This window comes from Equus caballus, chromosome 20, assembly GCF_041296265.1.
Source record: "Equus caballus isolate H_3958 breed thoroughbred chromosome 20, TB-T2T, whole genome shotgun sequence".
NCBI classification, from domain to species: domain Eukaryota; kingdom Metazoa; phylum Chordata; class Mammalia; order Perissodactyla; family Equidae; genus Equus; species Equus caballus.
Window position 1 is genome coordinate 54,250,983 of NC_091703.1, and position 18,709 is coordinate 54,269,691.

Here is an 18,709-nt window from a genome sequence, read left to right on the forward strand (position 1 = left end):
CTCTGGCCACAGCCAGGAAGGGTCCTCCCCTTTAAGGAACCATGTGATTGTGTTGGGCTCACCCAGAGAATCCAGGATCACTCCTTCTTTTAACGTGCTTCGTCACGTTGTCAGAGTCCCCTTTGCCATGTAAGGTAGCATATTTACAAGTTCCAGATGTCAGGAGGTGGGCATCTTTGGGGGTGGGAGGCATTCTGCCTACCATGTGGATGAAATCTGTTTAAAGAAGTTTAGGTGTTGAGAAACTAACAGACATCACGAAAAATTGAAGTTAGGCTTAATAATTTGTGAGGCAAAAAGAGGTAGAGAGGGTTGAATAAAAAAAAAAGTCCAAGAAAGGAGATAAGTTACAACATGAACAAAAATAGGGCAACACTAGTTAACAGTGTTAGAAGCACATTAATCCTTTGTGAAAAAAACAGAGCAAAGAGCAGAGGCTTAGTTTGGGATTGTTTTTTGCTGTTTTATCATACCTTCACAAAACAGAACTAAAAATTGCACTATTTAAACAGCTAGAATGTGTTAGCTGTAAACTAAGTTCGTCCTGCAGGAGGTCCTCCAGGGGTGGAAGGTTGGGGGAAGCCCCAAGGATGGCCTGAAATCATCGCAGAGCCCCGACAGTGTTTGGAAGGATTTATAGAAACCTGGTGACATGAGGGCAGCCTTTGTTTAGCAGCTTCAGGATGTGGAACAAAAAGGAACGTGGCATTTACATCCAAGGTGAGAGTGGGCTTGGGGCCGAGGGTGGCAGAAGCAACAGTCCTAGGGTCAATAAGACAGTAAGAACCAAATTCAAGGGACCCACGTGGAGGGTACACCCATGCTTTCTCAGCCTCTGCACCGTTGCCATTTTGGACCAGATAATTCTTTGTGGTGGGAGGCCATCCTGTGCATCGTAGGAAGGTTAGCAGTATCCTTGGATCCTGTGCACCTGAGGCCAGTAGCACCCTTCCCCAGGTTGTGACAACAAAGATGTCTCCAGGCATTGCCCAATGTCCCTTGGGAGGCAAAGTCGCCCCAGCTGAGAACCCCTGGTAGAAACTGAGAAAACAGGTGAGGGGCAGCAGCAAGCCAGCCGGCAGAGCCTGAGAGCCTGGAGAGAGTCTCTGGCTGCAAGGGCAGGAACTGAGGGATCCTTCTACAGGAACTTTTGCTGGAGCTCCTGGGCTGGCAGGGAGCCACCAGAGCGCCCAGCTGGTTTGCATATTGGTCTCTGAATTGGCTGTGGCAGCCTCCAGGTCGAGAGAGCTCAAGTACAATTGGTTCAGGGATCACACTCTGGCTATTGTCCATTTGTTATGCAAGCATAGGCTTTAGAAGGCATGTCACCTGGGCAGGTGACATGCTTGTTTGCAATCTAAACAGCTTGGGACCTATTCTCTTGTTTTCCTTCATCTAGGTTAACTGCCAGTTCTTCTGACCCGATTCACTGAGTAGGGAGAAAAGGGGGACTGTGGAGGGACTGGTATGCAAGCTGGGCCACCTCAAGCCGCATTAGACCGATGATGTTATGCAAAGTGGAAAAAGTGCACCCCTCGTGGATGAATTAGAAAAGGATGTCCCTCTGGGAGGGTCAGGAGCAGGGCTAGGAGAGCAGGTGGCACATGTGCAGCCCTGGCCCCACTCCACATGGCACCCTGCACAGTGAGCACCCGCCCCGCCCCTGGGGAGGCCAAGCTCTGTCTCCCACACTGTGTCGTACCTGTCACCGGAGACAGAGGTTCATACATGGAAACCTTGGGAATCAGGCACAATACTGGGGAGCCCCAAACTCTGAGAGGTCCTAAACTTTCTTACAGCAAAATTAGAATTTTGATACAACACATGGTCAGAAACAAAGGCAATCTATTCTGTAGGAATGAGGGCAAAGTAGTTTAGAAATCATCTAAGGGAGGAAAAGCCAAAATGGACAGCCAGGACAGGCGGTACCCAGTTGCCTGTGTGTGTGGCCAGAGGAGCCTATTCATTTAGAGACTTAGGACCGAGGTGATGAGGGGGACGCAGAGATTCACAAGAGAGCTGCGCTTGGCGAGTGAGGCAGACCTCCGAATGCCTCCTGTTTCAAACACCAACCGCCCCAGGCCTCTGATCAGGAGATGCCACTCCCCAGAGCAGATCATGGTGTGCTGTGTCACTCCTGTGAACTGGCTTTGATGACCCCGGAGGACCAGCCTTGTTAACCTCCTTCCTGGTTGGGCAAGGTGTCATCCTGCCAAAGGGATGGACAAGAGATTCTAAAGTCAGAAAACTCTCACCAAGTGCAGATTACAGGTTATGGATGGAGACCCTGAAGCAGAGTCGGGCCAGCCCCTAACAACTGCAGGGCCTGAGGCGAGAGCATGAATGGAGGCCCACACTTCTAACGTCTATTTAAATAAAACTTGCTTGAGCCTTGTATTTGGATAAATATATCCTCATAGCAACAAAATTGGGGAAAAAAGTGAAATTTATGTTTTTTTATGATGTCAAATTGGCAAAAAATTTTAAATGACTATTCCATTATCATTGCACACTTGTGGGTGTTCGATTAATGAGCTGATATGCTTAAACTTTTTATTTTTTCTCCCCAAAGCCCCAGCACCCAATTGTATACCCCAGTCGTAGGTCCTTCTACTTCTTCTACGTGGCACGCCACCTCAGCATGGCTTGACTAGTGGTGTGTACGCCCACACCCAGGATCCAAGCTGGAGAACCCTGGGCCGCTGAAGCGGAGCGTGAAAACTTAACCACTCGGCCACGGGGCTGGCCTCAAGGGCTGATATGTCTAAATGAGCAATACAATAAAGACACACAATTCATGTATGGTTATATATTTATCCATAAAATTAATCTTCCTGGTTTTCATTTCAGCAAAACCACTAATTATGTTGTTATAATCAATATTTTCACATCATTTGAGTCCTATTAAAAGTAATGCACACTAGATGACCTTTCTCGAATCTTTGGGTTTTTTTAAATTTTCAATGTGGAGAAATTTTGCTCTGCAGAGGCAGCAGCAATTGAAATCGTCAATAAAATTCTTAAAGCAATACTTTGATTTGGAAATGGATCATGAGTTTTATATACCAACATTGTAATTGGGTTGCATCTGATATATTCATGATCACAGACACTGTTACAAATGTTTTAATTTCATCCTATAAATCACCATCATTTATTTCATGATTTTCAAAATCTCTTAAAACAATATTTAAAAATATACAGATCCATATAGTGTTGTAAAGAGTTGATATCATGCTTCACACATATTATTGGTGCACCTACATACATCTGCATTTAAGTGTACCGTGAACTGTTGTGGATATTGTGCTAATTCACGAATAATTCCAGAACCATCCGTTGGAACATGAAGAGAAACCAGAGACTGTTGCAGGCGGGCCACTTGGAGAGGAGGATGGCACAGCTACGTCATCTTCCCTCTCTCCCAGGAGCTTCTACCACCAGCATCTTCCTCGCTCTCCGAGGCAGCGTCAGATCTGAGGTCAGCAGTGGCACACTCTACAAACCTTTGCAGCTTTGGGCGTGGTTACCTTCTGCTTGGAGAACACGGGGCAAAAGATGTAGGGGATACCTTGGGGCCTGGAGGGTGTCAGTCACCTGCAGATGTTCAGCATTGGGGGTTACACTGAGCCCGTGCCATGTGACAGAGGGCCTTCTAAAGTGATGGGCCCAGGACCCCGCCCACCCAGGGTGATGGCCAGTACTGCACTTCTTGCTAAATAACCATATAAATATTACTGTAGTGGATTGAATAGTGGTCCCCGAACAGATATACCCACATCCTAGTCCCTAGAACCCGTGAATGTGACCTTATTTTTGCAGATGTGTTAAATTAGGGGTCTCGAGATAAGATCATTCTGGATTATCTAGGTAGGCCCTAAATACAATAATGTGTCCTTCTAAGAGACAAATAGAAGAGAGACAGAGGGAGAAGGGGAGAAGGCTGCATGAACTTGGAGGCAGAGACTGGAGCGATGCATGCAGCCCCAAGCCAAGGAATGCCCACAGCCGCTGGAAGCTGCTAGAGGTGGGGAAGGATACTCCCCAGAGCCCTCAGGGGAGCACCGAGCTGCCAACACCTTGCTTTCAGACTCCTGGTCCCTAGAGCTGCAAGAGAATAAATTTCTGTTGTGTTAAGTTACCAAATTTGCGGTAATTCGTCATGGCAGCCCTAGGAGATGAGGGCTAAGTACAATTTCCCACAATGTCCAGCATTTGTCAGGGCTGATTGTGTACCAGGCACTCTGCTGAGCCCTCTCTACAAGCATCATCTCACTTAAGCCTCACAAGGCACTGTTCTCACCCTCACTTTACAGAGGAGCGGAGAGAGGTTCTAAAAGGCAGGAAGCTGGCCCGAGGCCACGTGGCCAGGAAGCTGGGATCTGAACCCAGGTCCGTCTGCTGCAAAGATCTTAGAGCACCCGGAAGCCTCCTCGCCTGGTGACACAGCCGGCTGTAAGATGGATTTACCCTGTGCTTGGTGGCTTCTAGCTGAATGTCACCTCCTCTTTGTCCCCCTACTTAAAAGAGGCCCACATCTTTTAGCACTCTCTGCTCTAACCCTCGGCAATTTACCACCACCTCAGAAGTGAGATATAAATTACAACAGACCATTCTTCTAACTCAACCGATCATGGGAACACTGTTTGCTGTTACAAAGAAACATTCTAGGCATACACAATCACGCCTAGTTCTTTGCATCTATTTATCCTCGGGGTCATTCGGGTTTATTCGCACACATTGCCAAGATGAATCAGAAATCTGGAGAAACCATTTGTTCTTGGAGAAGGACAGCAGTCAGGAGGGTTTTTTGTTAGTTTCTTTTTGTTGATTTTGAATTTGTATGAAGACTATGTCCCGGTCCCAGGAGAAAACAGACAGAAAAGTTTGTTTTCTTAAGACTTAAAATATATTCTCTGAGCTCACTAAGCCATCAGAACATGCCGCTGGGCTCTGACGATGGCGTGATTTAGGGAGTAAGCATTTCTTTCCGCTCTATGTTTGCCCTGTCTTTTGGGGACTAGAAGAGATTGTTGTCCATCTGCTGACAAGCCCCAAAACTGTGTGTGTGTGTGTGTGTGAGTGTGTGAGTGTGAGTGTGTGTGTGGTGTGGCTGGGGGAAGGGGGTCTGGATGAGGTGGTTACTTTTATGTTGTTACCCTTCATTTATTTTCTTTCAAACAAAAGCTACCCCATTTCACAGGTGGAAACACTGAGTCCTGGTGGATGGAAACGATGTTCTCCAAGGTAACTCAACCAGACAGACTTAACTACAAATGCCATGCTGTCCTCTCAAGAAACCATTCCATTTAGTGAAAACGAGACCGGTTATGCAATGAGTTTGAGGCTAATTTTAAAGCAAGTCATGTGTCCTTCCCGTTGCTCTGACCCAAATACGAGACAGGGACTCAAAGTTGCACACAAAGAATACCCAAAACAATCAGGACACTCGACATGAGCCATCTGGTTGATGACGGGAATGCAAGCGTCATTTTTCAGCCACCGCAAGGCTCCGGCACTGGGGACTCGTTCAGCGTTCCAGTTAGGACACCGCCCGGAGACTGTGCCAGGGACCGGCCCCAGGTCGCTAGTTCTGTCTGCAGCCAGATTTCTAGAGCAGTAAAGAGAAGCTAACCTAACCTCTCTCACAAAGGTGGCTTTGTGCTGTGCTGACCAACAGCAGTTAATAGGGGTTTGAAGCCAGGGCCGGGGGCTTTCTCCTGAGGGCTGACGGGAGGGGAAGGACAGAGTCCTTAAGGGGCAGACACGCGTGAGCGCAGACAGAAGGTGTGGCCTGATGCAACGAAAGTCTACGCTGATCCCGCCTTTCTGAACCCCTTCTCCTGTCCAGGTCTGCAGCGCGCCGTCACTGGGCCCGGGCCCTAGGGCTTCCCTCTTCTCTCACGTCTCTCAACCAAAACCCGCTGGGAAAGAAGACGAGAAATTCATCCGCATCAAGGAGAACGGACAAATTTATCTTCCTGGGAGCGTCCCGGAAAAATAATGGGTCTCTGGGCAGTTTCAGGTATCCGAGAAGTCAGGTCGGAGGGGTGGGATCTGCTCTGGGGGCAGGGAGTGTTGGGGGGCCTGGGGCTGGAAAGTCGGGGGAAGGCAGGACGGGCATTTTCAGAAAGGCAGGCAGAAGTCATCAGAAGAGTCCAGGGGCCGGCCGGTGGCGCAGCTGTTAAGTGCGCACGTTCCGCTTCTCAGCGGCCAGGGGTTCGCAGGTTCGGAGCCCGGGTTTGGAGACAGCGCTGCTTGGCAAGCCATGCTGTGGTAGGCGCCCCGCCTATAAAGCAGAGAAAGATGGGCACGGATGTTAGCTCAGGGCCAGGCTTCCTCAGCAAAAAGAGGAGAACTGGCAGTAGTTAGCTCAGGGCTAATCTTCCTCGGGGACGGGGAATAAAAGAAAGGAGTCCTGGGCCCGGCCCCGGGTGGAGTGGCTAAGTTTGGGCGCTTCGCTTCAGCGGCCCAGGGGTTCCCGGGTTGGAATCCTGGGCGGAGACATGGCACTGCTCATCAGGCCACGCTGAGATGGTGTCCCACATGCCACAACTAGAAGGACCCACAACTAAAAATATACAAGTATGTGCTGGGAGGCTTTGGGAGAAAAAGGAAAAATAAAATCTTAAAAAAAAAAAAAAAAGAGAGAGAGAGTCCAGCAGCAGATGAAGGAGCTAAGGAGGCAGAGAGCAGAAAACCTTGAAGTCTAAACTCCCTTTGGGAGTTACCCGCTTTTCCTTAAAGTAAAAGATTTAAGAAAACCGAGTGTGTATATAAAGCTCACTCTATACTTTCATTCATTCATCCATTCCAATGAAATGGTATTTCCTGTGTTCCAGATACCAGAGAGAGAGCCAGGAAGAAGATATGTCAGATCTATGCATGGAACCACGGAACTTTCTGTCTGGCTAGCAGGGGAGGCTAACAAACAGAACTTCATGTGGATGTTTTGAAACAAGAAAGCAGGGTAAGGAGATAAGGGAGCGATGGAGCCCGAAGGCAGCTGAGGGGCCCGCAGTGTCTGGCTGAGCTGGTGAGGAAGGGCATCCTTTGTAGGGTTGCCAGGTCTAGCAAAGAAGAACACGGGGCACCTAGTCGCATTTGAGTTTCAGATAAACAGTGAATACTCTCTCAGGATAAGTGTGCCCCGTGCAATATTTGGGACATACATGTAACTAAAAATTGCCATTTGTCTGAAATTCAAATGTAACTGGGTGTCCTGCATTTTATCTTGCACCTCTACTGCCCTGGGGCCCCCAGGAACGAGGTGGGGAGAGAAACAGTCAGCCCAAAGATTGCCAGGCAGAAATGGGCTTGGCTCTTGTTCCAGTGTGGCTGGAATAGAGGGAGGCAGGGAGACGATGGTAGAGATGACCCCACAGAGGCAGGCCCGCTAGGAAGAGTTTGCGTTTTATCCCGATCAGTAGAATTTTAGGGAACACCCTCACACTGCAATTCTTCATTTCCATGAATATTCCAGTTTAGTATTGTGTTTCCCGAAGCAGGTGCCACTGACCTTGCTTTAAGGCCAGACTTTAGAATGGGAGACTAGGTGTCCCTGCCCTGGGTGTCTCACCTAAATTTACCTGACCTCCCCTCTCTCTTTTCACCCCATTCACTATTGTCTGCAGTTTTCCTAGTGCTAGACAGTCATCGTACCATAAGAAATGAACTTAAAATGCTACTGGGAGAAGAGATTTAGGGACTCAAATTCTCACTAGTGTGTAAATGACTATTAGAAAGTGTTTTGAAAGTGAGGAAGGGAAGAGCGTATAGCACAGGTCAAGGGAAGGTGGGAAAAGAATAAAAAAGGGAAATTTGAGGGCGCTAATGCCAAGCTTGACCAATTTGCCTTGCTGTGACCCTGAAGCTGAGCGTTGGCTGAGCAGAACTGCAAACCAGTTCTCCCCACTCTCGGTGTGGAGATGACCAAGAGTCTGTCGTGGAAGAGAGATTCAGAGCCAGGCCGGCTGCGAACCGATACTGCCAGATGGCAGAGCAGTCAAAATATTTAGCTGTGAAGCCCACACTGTGTTCGGGAAGAGGCTGAACTCACCTTCCTGCCGCAGACCCTGGTGGGCTCCCGTCTGTGGGTGCTGCCTGCCTCCTCAGCCGGCCGCTTCGGTGACTCACTGAGTGACTCACTGAGTGACTCAGGCTGGGCTCTGGTGGTTCATCCCTGGCAGGGATTTAGCCAGCTGAACCAGCTTCCTCTCCCGCCTTCTAGTAAAAGATATCCTGTGTCGAAAACAGAGCCTTGACTGTACTTCTGTGAGAACGGCCCTACCTTGCTTCCGGGGAATGTGGGGTTTTCTGGACCCAATAACACACAGAAAAGCAATATTGCTCTCCATGTTATAGAGGGGAAACATTGTGAGAAGACGGGCTTGCCCAGGTTCCGAGTGCTGGCGGGTGCACTTGAACGCCCGAGTCTTTTCTATCACACTGAGGGTGGTGAGTCCATTTGAAGATTCCTTAATGACGTGTGCAAGATTGCATAACTACTTGCTGCCCTCTGAAACTGAAACGTTCTTTTTCTATAAAATCATGGTTTAGAAACCAAGAGCAGAATCTACAAGGGAGAAGTTGTTTCCCCCCATGTTTTGAAAAACATTCATTTCAGATAATGAATCCCTGGGTGATGGACTGGTTGATTCTTTCAAAAGAATTTAATGACCCCTCCATTATACAAATAAGAAGCGTTTATTGCAGAAACTTTGGAAAAGTTAGAAAAAAACAAAGGGAAAAATAAAAATCACCCGTCATTCTCCTAGTTAGATATAATTGTTGTTATTTTGATGTGTGGCCAGCCCTGGTGGTCTGGGTTAAGATGTGGCGCTCTCACTGCACGGCCCAGGTTTGTCTCCCATCAGGGACCACACCACCCATCAGTCGTTGTCACACTGCGGCAGCTGTGTGTTGCTGAAAGCTCTGCCACCGGGATTTCAAATACCAGCAGGGTCACCCATGGTGGACAGGCTTCAGTAGAGCTTCCAGACTCCGACAGACTAGGAAGAAGGAGCTGGCCAGGCACTTCCAAAAATTTTGACCATGAAAACCCTGTGAATAGCAGCAGAGCATTGTCTGATGCAGTGCCGGAAGGTGAGAGGATGGCGCAGAAACACCCGGCAGGGTTCCGCTCTGCTGTACGCAGGGCCGCTAGGAGTCGGAATCCATTCCACGGCACAAACGACAAAAATTTTAATATGTATCCTTCCTTTTTTCATACACATGTGACCATATTTTAACAAATTGGAAAAAATGTGCTATAAACTGATGAATGATACTTCCATGAGCGTTTTCTCACATCAGTTTCTTTCCAAGCGTCTTTGATCCATAGCACACACTCTATCCTACGGATGGTGTACTTCATTTACTCCACCTATTGAGACTTTTAGCCTGTTACCATTTTTTTTATTATAAACACCACCACAACAGGCTTGCTTGGTCTTATAAATATTTAGTGATGTTTCCACCCGGCCATTTGTATGGGCTTTGGTTTGAGAAAAACTGAAAATGGAAGAACAGAGAAGGTTAATAGACATTAGTTTGATTTTTGTCTGGCGGAGAAGGGAGAGAAGGAAGGGCAGCCATCTCAAGTGTCCCCTCTGTAAAGGTCGTTTCCGTCCCCCGGGCTCTTAATTCTGTTTGTCTGACTTGCCTCCTGTGCGCTTTACCATCTCCGTCTCCCCACAGCTCCTCACCTTCTCGCCACCCTGTCACAATCTCTGTTTGCCCTCATCACACTCTGGGGGCTCTCCTCAGGGCCTCCCTGGTCTTGCCCGCTGTTGATGAAGGTTTTCTGTGTCTCGACTCAGTGCCTGAGAAGTTATTTCTAAGAGCAGCAAGTGAAGGATCCCGGCACAGTGTATGAAGTCATGCCCATAAAGCTCTTCGGCAAATCACTGCATTGTTCCACCCGTTGGGTACAGCCCGCAATGCGGCTGCAACTGACCGGGCCCAAAGACAAGCAACAGTGGTGTGACCTCTGGACTTGTCTAATTTCTCCACTGGACTAAGCAACTGCCCCTCCATTCCCTTCCCATCAGGCACTATCAGTGTGTCAGCTCTAATAACAACTAGAAAAATGGGGACAATCGTTATTCCCAAGCTACAATTTGAGAAACATCTAAGAGAGTCATAAAATCGAATAAGGCTCAGCAGAGTGCCTTTAGGAAAAAAAAAAAACCATCTCATTTGTTGCAGGTTCTTAAAATAGTTCCCAATGCTGTCCTCCACCTTCACAATTATTTTTGTCTTCAGTTCTAAATCTGAATGGCACAGAGCAGCAGAATTTATACATTTAAGTTCATAAGAGAACAGACAGCTCATTAATTCTTAACGTTGGTGGGATTTGACTGTTTGCCATCGTATGCTCCATTCCGAAATATGTCTGGGTCTGCTTTTCTGAGATGATTAAAGTGTCTTATTGATAACCTTGCGGCTGTTAAGAACACGGTGCCCTTCACGTATGAGACAAGGTTACACGCCCCTCCCACCCAAGGGAGGGTGTGGGCAACATCAACACGAATCATCTCACGTTTATCCATTCACAACTTCATTTAGTCAAATATTTGAGATTTTCCCATGTGCCAAGCAAGAGAAAAAGCCCTTGTCTTCCAAGGGGGAGACAAATAAGCAAATTTGTAACATAATGAAAATGTTACAAAAAAAATAAAGCCAAGTAAGAGAATGGAGTGTGTGGGGGGATGGGGGTGGTACTTTAGATCTGGTAGTTAGGGAAGGCCTCTTTGGGGAGGTGGCATTTAAGTGCAGGAACGAGGCATGGAAATAACTATCAGGAGGAGCAAGGCCAAAGCCCTCGAGATGGGAAAGGCTCCACGAGAGAAGGGGAGCAGCGAAGAGGTGAGGGTAGCTGAACGCAGCGAGGCAGGGAGAGGGAGAGCTGAGGGGGCCGGGAGCCAGCTCAACGAGAGCCTGTCAGCCACGGACCTTGGTCTGCTCCACCATGCTCTCTCCCAAGTGCCAATTCACTGCAGACTCTCACGGTCCCTGAATCCAGCGGTGACCACCTTGGGTCCCGGCAAGCTGGAAGCCCTTAGGGATTCCTGGGAAAGCTCTGGGTCCTGTAAAGTGGTCACTGCGGCTGCCAGGCCCACCCTTTTGGTGGTTTTACAATTCAGATGAGCTGCTCCTACAGCCTAGGTCTGCTGCTATACCACCACCTCACTTAACCATCGACTGCTGTGTGGGGATCACAGTTCCTGAGTCCTCCTGTAGACCATGTGATCTGTATGTATTTCCCCCCATCCTAGAGAAGGAGGCTGAGTTTCAGGAGGTTAGGGACAAGGTCACATTGTGCCTTAGTCAGTTCAGGTTGCTATAACAAAGTACCACAGACCAGGTGGCTTATAAAATCTGTTTCTTGGTCGCTCTGGAGGCTGGAAGTCTGAGATCACGGTGCCAGCACAGGTGTCGGTGGGACCCGCTTCGGGTTGCAGACTGCCAGCTTCTCACTGAATCCTCATATGGAGGAGAACAGAAAGAAGTGGCAAGCTCTCTTGTGACTCTTCTAAGGGCACTAATCCCACTCGTGAGGGTTCCACCCTCACGACCTCATCTAATCCTAATTACCTCCCAAAGCCCGTCTCCTAATACCATCACGTTGAGGGGTAGGGTTTCAACACAGGAATTTGGGGGGACACAAACATTCAGTCCATGACACTTGGTTATTGAGTGAGGGTGGGATTTAAATGCAGATCTAATTGACTGGAAAGTCTGCTTTTCTTACATCACGTTGCCTAATCCTTCCTGAGCACTTCTGTTCATTGATCAAAATATTTAGTGAACATCTGCCGTGTGTTTGGTGCTGTGCTGAGCATCCCCGAGGGACGGAGACACAAATAAGAGACAGTTCCTGCCCTCAAGCATCTAGAATCAAGTGAGCCGTCTAGTCTATAATACATCCCCAGCATGGAGTGGGATTATAACACAGCTCCACCACCACACACACACACACTCACACTCACACACACACACCCCGTTTTGGACTTTCTCACACAGACATTTGTCTTATTCTTCTCATTAAAGAAACTTGCCAGCTGCCAGGCAGGATGGGCCACTGCCAAGCGTGAAAAGCATGCGTTGACCCATCTGGCCTTGGTTGACATTGGTACTATTGTTCACAGTTGGATTTCACTTAAATTTGGATCTTAATTGTCACTTTAAAAAATCTTCAAAAAGATCACCCTATGTTGCAGGGCTAAAATGGTAAGACGTCACTGTAGAAGCCTGGCCGTCACACGTCGGCGATGCAGCCGAAGGGCAGCAGGAACTGCCACGTCTCTGAGCTCTCCCAGCAGTGTCAGAGCCAAGCCCAGGACTCACTCAGGCATTTGAAGGACGAGCATTCAGGTGGAGAACACACAGCTCTATCAGAAGCTTCCAGACGACTTTCTAGAGAAGGTGTGATACTTCCAGTGGTATCTTATTCAGCTCGGGAATATATGAACTACAAGTTTAACCACATCGGTGAAATGTCTCAAAATGATCTCCATCACAACAGTGCCTAAGAGATTATTCTCAGCGTCAGTACCCTGGTCGTTTCCTTTGCTATAGTTCCCATAATTTGAAATTACTTTATTTGCTTGTCTTTGTTTCGCGATGAGGTTATCTTTTCATTGTTGTTTCTCCAGCACATGGCAAAATGCCTCAAGCAGAGTCGGGTTGCGGGAAGCAGAAGCTTCTGAGATGCTGTATACCCACCGTGGCCAGGACGATTTACAACTCTTTCTTTAGTGTCTGGGAGAAGCTTGGTCTCAAAAGTTTTATTGTGACGCTGAAAAAAATAAGTGCTATGTTGTTGTCTAAATAAATATACGCTACTGTGAGTTTTTTAGAACACAGAGTTATGAAGACGTGATTTTTTTTTTCTGAAAAAAATTTTATTAGCTTTACAGATACTATTTGGTGTTAATTTTTATGACTTGGCAGTTTCTCTTACTCAGTGGCATCACAGAATGAAGGAAACAGTATAACAAGAGTAAAAGACCTTTAAATATTTTAAAGCTTTAAATCAGAGATTGTAATATTTGGGAATCTCTTCAAACGACTCTCCCAACATCTCTAACCCATTAACAAAAAACTCTCATTAGATAATGTGTACTTTCCAAATAATTTGAAATCACCTTGATAGGGCTTGTAGGCAAATCATCACTGTGGCTGGAAAGGAAGATGCGAGCAAATGTGCTGTAATTGTACTGAAAGGAGCTGGTCCGAGGGGGTCCTCTCTGGGCGGCTCCCTGCATCGTGAGCTCTGTGGGTGGCATCGGCTTTGGAATAGGAGAGCCTTTTTGAACGGTGATGTCACGCTTACCTTGGGCAGGTGATGTGTCCTCTCTGGGTTTCAGCTTCCTCGTCTGTGAAGTGGGGAAGAGAACTGCCAATCCCCAGACACGAGGAGGAACCCGCAGGTCTCACACTCAGTGGCGCCCGCCGTACACGGCCCTTGTCTTGGTCCACTCGGGCTGCTGGAACAGAACACCGTCCACTGGGTGGCTTCTGAACAACACACATTAATTGCTTACAGTTCTGGAGGCTGGCAAGCCCAAGATCAAGGCCTGGCAGATTGAGTGTCTGGTGAGAGCCCCCTTCCTCACAGAGGGTCATCTTCTCACTCTGACCTCACGTGGCAGAAGGGAGCAGCTAGCTCTCTGGGGTCTCCTTTATAAGGGCACAAATCCCAAACACGAGGGCTCTGCTCTCATGACCTAATCACCTCCCAAGGGCCCCACCTCCCAACACCGTCACATCGGGCCTCAGGTTTCCACACAAGAATTTGGAGGGGGTGGGGTACCAACGTGTGCAGACCGTAGCAGCACTCCCTCCTGACTCCCTTCTGGAACACCTGAACCAGTGGCGAACCCCTTCAGCAATTTGTAAGGCTGGCGAGAGCACCACCGCTATTTCACTCGCATCATCTCTAGAACAGCGCTCCTCCTCCGGGGCTTTTATTCCATCAACGTTTCCCTCTTTTTCCTTTTCTCCACACTTTGTACTTTTGTCTACTGTTTCCTGCCTCTGCTTCTTCAGAAACCTCCTTCCCAACGTCACCCCTTAGGACACAGTCCACGCTCACTTGGATCTTGGGCCACCGCGGACACTTGAGAGGTTGCTGAACCCTTGGACCTCATTTCATAAAGGGCCACGTTTAAGTCACCTCCCATCAATTCTTTTCCGTATCGGGGTAAATTCAAAACATGCTGTAAAAAATATAAAGTTCTTCCTCAAACATGTTCTCCAAACATTAGGGACCCACTTAAACAAGGCCAAATGAAATTATGCTAGATTCAATCAGCACGATGACGGTCTCGCTTAACTCCACACGTTGGGTATTCACCTTTAGGGCCTCTTTCCCAAGCAATGTGGAGACACACAGTGGAAGGTCAGATCATCTATGGTCCCACAGAGCCGAAGGGGCTCGCTGTACAGGATTCTTTGTATTATATGCTGTGCGTTCAAAGTCTCACCTTAGAGAAGTACAGGAAGCATGTTCTGCCTTACGTCAATGTCCTGGAAAGGCAAGGACCTAGAAGCACATTAGGGCTATGTCAGAGTCCTACTTTGGAATGAGAGAATGTTCAAGATGGAAGGCACTAGAACACTCCTACAACTCCCTCATTTATAAATGAGAGACCCAGATAATCATGATGTGCCCTACCAGAATTACATGCCAATAAGTGCTGTAACAGGCAATTTTTTTTTATTGAGTTCATAATAGTTTACATCAATGTGAGATTTCAGTTGTACATTATTTCCTGACTGCCACCATATAAGTGCTCCCCTTCACCCCTGGTGCCCCTGCCCCACCCCACTTCCCCTGGTAACCACTGAACTGTTTTCATTGTTTATATTCCACATATGAGTGAAATCATCTGGTGTTTGTCTTTCTCAGACTGGCTTATTTCGCTTAGCATAATTCTCTCTAGGTCCTTCCATGTTATTGCAAATGGGATGAATTTGTCTTTTTTTCTGGCTGAGTAGTATTCCATTCTACATATATACCACATCTTTATCCAATCATCGGTCGATGGGCACTTGGATTGTTTCCATGTCTTGGCTGTTGTGAATAGTGCTGCAATGAACATAGAGGTGAATATGTTACTTCGGATTGTTGATTTCAAATTGTTTGGGTAGATACCCAGTAGTGGGATAGCTGGGTCATATGGTAGGTCTATTTTTTAGTTTTTTGAGGAATCTCCATACTGTTTTCCACAGTGGCTGCACCAGTTCGCATTCCCACCAGCAGTGTGTGAGGGTTCCCTTCTCTCCACACCCTCTCCAACATTTGTTGTTTTTAGTCTTAGTGATTATAGCCATTTTAACAGGTGTAAGGTATCTTAGTGTAGTTTTGATTTGCATTTGCCTGATGCTTAGTGAGGTTGAACATCTTTTCATGTGTTTATTGGCCATCTGTGTATCTTCTTTGGAAAAATGTTCATCTCCTCTGCCCACTTTTTGATTGAGTTCTTTGCTTTTTTATTGTTCATTTGTAACAGACAATTTTTGTTTTTGGGTGACTGCTTAGGATTAGACAATTCTATTTAGAACCATTGTGCAAGGCAACTAAATTCAAGACATCCAATTCATCCAATTTATTTTCTTTTAGAAATCTGAGTACCCTTACCAAAAGCTAGTATTCACTGAGCTTCAACTAAGGATAACTTGATGGAAAGAATTTGTGTTGAGCAATAGAATTTAAAATCTGATGCAAATTGATCAACGTGCACTTTCTTCCTTGTTTACTTACCTATCTGGTCTTTCTTCCTTGATAAATAAATAAGTAACTGTTACCATAAAGCCTTGTGCTCAGCACCTCATATTTCACCTCTGTAGTCAACCTCAGTCATCAGAGTTAAGCATCCATATCTGTCTCTACAGATGAGGAAACTGAGGTTCAGAAAAGTGAGGTAACCTGCTGTGGTCCCACAGTAAACACCAGTCTTTATTGTAACATGTACGTTATGCCACCTCCAAACATACACGACCCCTTCCAGCACAGACAGCAGTGCTTCTGTGCTCTAAGATGCGTATCCTATTGCACTCAGTTCTAAAATAAATGTAAAATTTGGGGTCTAGCATGAGGCCATCACAAATTCCCTCTTCTGGAGCCCTTAAGAAAGCTTAAGATTTGGATTCCAACTGCTCCCTTGTAAGGGCATGGCATGACTTTGGGCCTTGGTCTGAAAACACCTTTCGCCCAGTACTCCTAAAACAAAGGGCTGAACTCTGTGTGAGCCCTTTATTTTGCACAGAGTGATGGCAGTAACGTGTTGACATAATCACTTGAGGAATTTGTTTACAGGCTAACATGGAGTCCCACCCATGACCCATTCCTTCAGGTGCCCCAAGTTTTGAGACTTCAGATGCCAAGTCTTTGGTTAGGAGGAATTTTCTGGAGAAGGACTGAGGCCCCCTTCCATCAGCACCATCTGACAGATGACTCCTATCAGTTTATAACTAAGACACGAGTCCCACTGCCTGCTGCATCACCCTCCCGCTCCTCGCTAGCACTGCCGCTAAGGGAGGGCAGAGGGAGGGCATCTGGGCAGGAGGCTCCGCTGGTGATGATTCTTTTAAGGCGTAATTACTACTTCCCCTTGGGAATCTTGAGCAACGTTCTACATATTTCATCAAGGAGGACACCCAAATTCCACCCACTTCCCACTTTACCTCATTTAAAAAATAAGCAGTTCTCTCACACATCCGGTCGTTGAGTGAAATATGTTGTGTCTCACTGGCTCAGCCTTCTACTCATTCGCTTGTGCCGTTTCCTGTACTTGGAAGGGTGTCTCCCAGGCAACCTTCAGTCACCACCTACTAAAATGCAGAGCATCTTTGAAAGCTCAGATCAAGCCCACTCCTTCACAGAGCTCTTCATAATCACCTTGCTAGAAGAGTTCTCCCCCAACCCAGACTCTCAGAGTAGTTGGTTTATGTCAGTCTCACGGCCCTCGGCACAACCACCCTGCGCTGAAGTCATCCGCATGCATGTCTGACGTCAATGGAGCAAAGGCTCCTTTGGGGATTAAAATCCTCTCTCATAGATCCCTGTCTGCTCTATACACCTGGCTCGGTCCTCTGGACCAAGCGCTCTCCTAGTGAACCAGGTAACATTCTTCAAAGGTCTGGTCAACACAAGAACAAAAATGGGCAACAGAGGGGACAGTAAGCTCCCTTCAAGTGAGCCTGGATGATCTGAGATGGGGGCAACCACACGATTGCATCTCTGCCACCACTGTATCATCAGTTACTGGGTTCCTCTGCTCGTTCTACAACCTCCAGCCCGGAGCCCAAGCCGTCTTCCAAGACTGATGTGGGGAGAGGGGGAGGCACCTGTTTAAAGGAGTTCACACAAAACCTACGCAGGTACTGAAACAACCTGTGGGTGTGAGTGCAGCACTGCTGTCAGAACTCTGGAGAAATCAGGAGCGACAGAAGACCAGAGACTGAAGACACTGCCCTATTTCCCAAAGGCGAAGTAAAGTAGATTCTAGAAACTCCAGAATGCTGAGTTTACTGTAAAACTCTGGCAAAATCTGTAATAATATAGATGGTAACCATTTTGACCCCTAACAATGGCTGGTTTCTTTTCAACTCTTGATTCAATGCAGTGTCATACCAAACTAACTTCCTTTCCTTTTTTGATAGGCTTACTGGATCAACCAACCCAGGAAATAGTAAAACAATAGTTGATAGTTTAAAGTGACCAGGGGGGTGGACTGAGCACAACACCACCTTGAAGATAACAGCTAACACTTGCATAGTTTATTCTGTGCTAGACCTGGTGCTGAGGGCTTTGTACATATTTAATCTATTTAATCCTCATAATGACCCCAGAATATAGGTACTATCATGCCCACTTGGGCAGCTGAGAAAACTGAGGCAGAGTTAAAGCAATTTGACTAAAGGTCATGCAGGGAGGATGACAACCAGGCAACGTGGCCGCCAAGTGTGCCTTTCCAGGAATGGCAATGTTGCCAGAGGGGAAATGGGAAGGCTCCCTTTGCCATACAGGTGAGCGAGCTTGCCCACTTGTCCACTTCTGGGCAGGAGAGGGAAAGTAGCATGGGAACACAGCTGGCCTTGCTCCACCCCGTGACCCACTCCCTTCTCTGAGGGCGAGAGGTTGACTTTCTGATTGCCAAGACTGGGAGATGCAACTGAGCACACTTTTTGGGCCTGGAAAGGTCATCAGGGCAGAATCTGCGCTTCAAGGGGAGCTTGTAGTTTAAGTGGGTAAATTCCAGGACTGATATTCAAAATATTTTAATAACCAGTTCATCACCAGACCAACAACCAGGGCGGAGGCAGCCATGAATCCCTGGTGTGCTAGTGCCAGCCCTGGTAAGTTTACCTCAACAGGGTTATTAGCCAGGGTAGTTACAGAGCCCTACAGTGGTCTCAGCTTCGCCAATCCAGGTTTTCAGGAAGAGAGGGCCTATTTTGATTTCCATTAGTCTGATTTCTATGTCTTGTTTTTTTCAATTGTTCTGGACTTAGTGGGGAAAGACAAGGATATGAAGATCACCACCAAACCCCCAACAGGCTGCTACACTTTTCAGATAGTATCCCAAATACTAAATGCAGTTTCAGATGACATTTTTAAGATGATACTGACAAACCAGAAGGCACTCAAAAGCTGGGATGATCAAGCCTACACTGGGAACCGGGTGGTATGAAGTTG

General features: G+C 47.2%; 3 long non-coding RNA genes across 6 annotated transcripts; 2 read left to right on the forward strand and 1 right to left on the reverse strand.

Moving 5' to 3' along the window:
* The first annotated feature begins 420 nt into the window (after positions 1-420).
* LOC102149723 (uncharacterized) lies at positions 421-8,257 on the forward strand. Of its 4 annotated transcripts, XR_011430060.1 has the most exons (7): positions 421-720; positions 3,331-3,481; positions 4,317-4,455; positions 5,204-5,247; positions 5,852-6,025; positions 6,843-6,970; positions 7,874-8,257. It is a non-coding gene; the product is annotated as an uncharacterized lncRNA (long non-coding RNA). The 4 variants fall into 4 exon arrangements; XR_011430061.1 differs by lacking the exons at positions 421-720; positions 3,331-3,481; positions 4,317-4,455; positions 7,874-8,257 and adding an exon at positions 4,897-4,976 and having other exon boundaries at positions 6,843-6,978; XR_001379224.3 differs by lacking the exons at positions 421-720; positions 3,331-3,481; positions 4,317-4,455; positions 5,204-5,247 and adding an exon at positions 5,444-5,583.
* Positions 5,955-16,842, reverse strand: LOC111769348 (uncharacterized). The gene is made up of 5 exons (XR_002802308.2): positions 16,696-16,842; positions 14,493-15,897; positions 13,340-13,493; positions 8,060-8,226; positions 5,955-6,289 (listed from the first exon to the last, which is right to left on the reverse strand). It is a non-coding gene; the product is annotated as an uncharacterized lncRNA (long non-coding RNA).
* On the forward strand, positions 12,428-12,867 carry LOC138919664 (uncharacterized). The gene is made up of 2 exons (XR_011430062.1): positions 12,428-12,551; positions 12,660-12,867. It is a non-coding gene; the product is annotated as an uncharacterized lncRNA (long non-coding RNA).
* Positions 16,843-18,709: the final 1,867 nt, after the last annotated feature.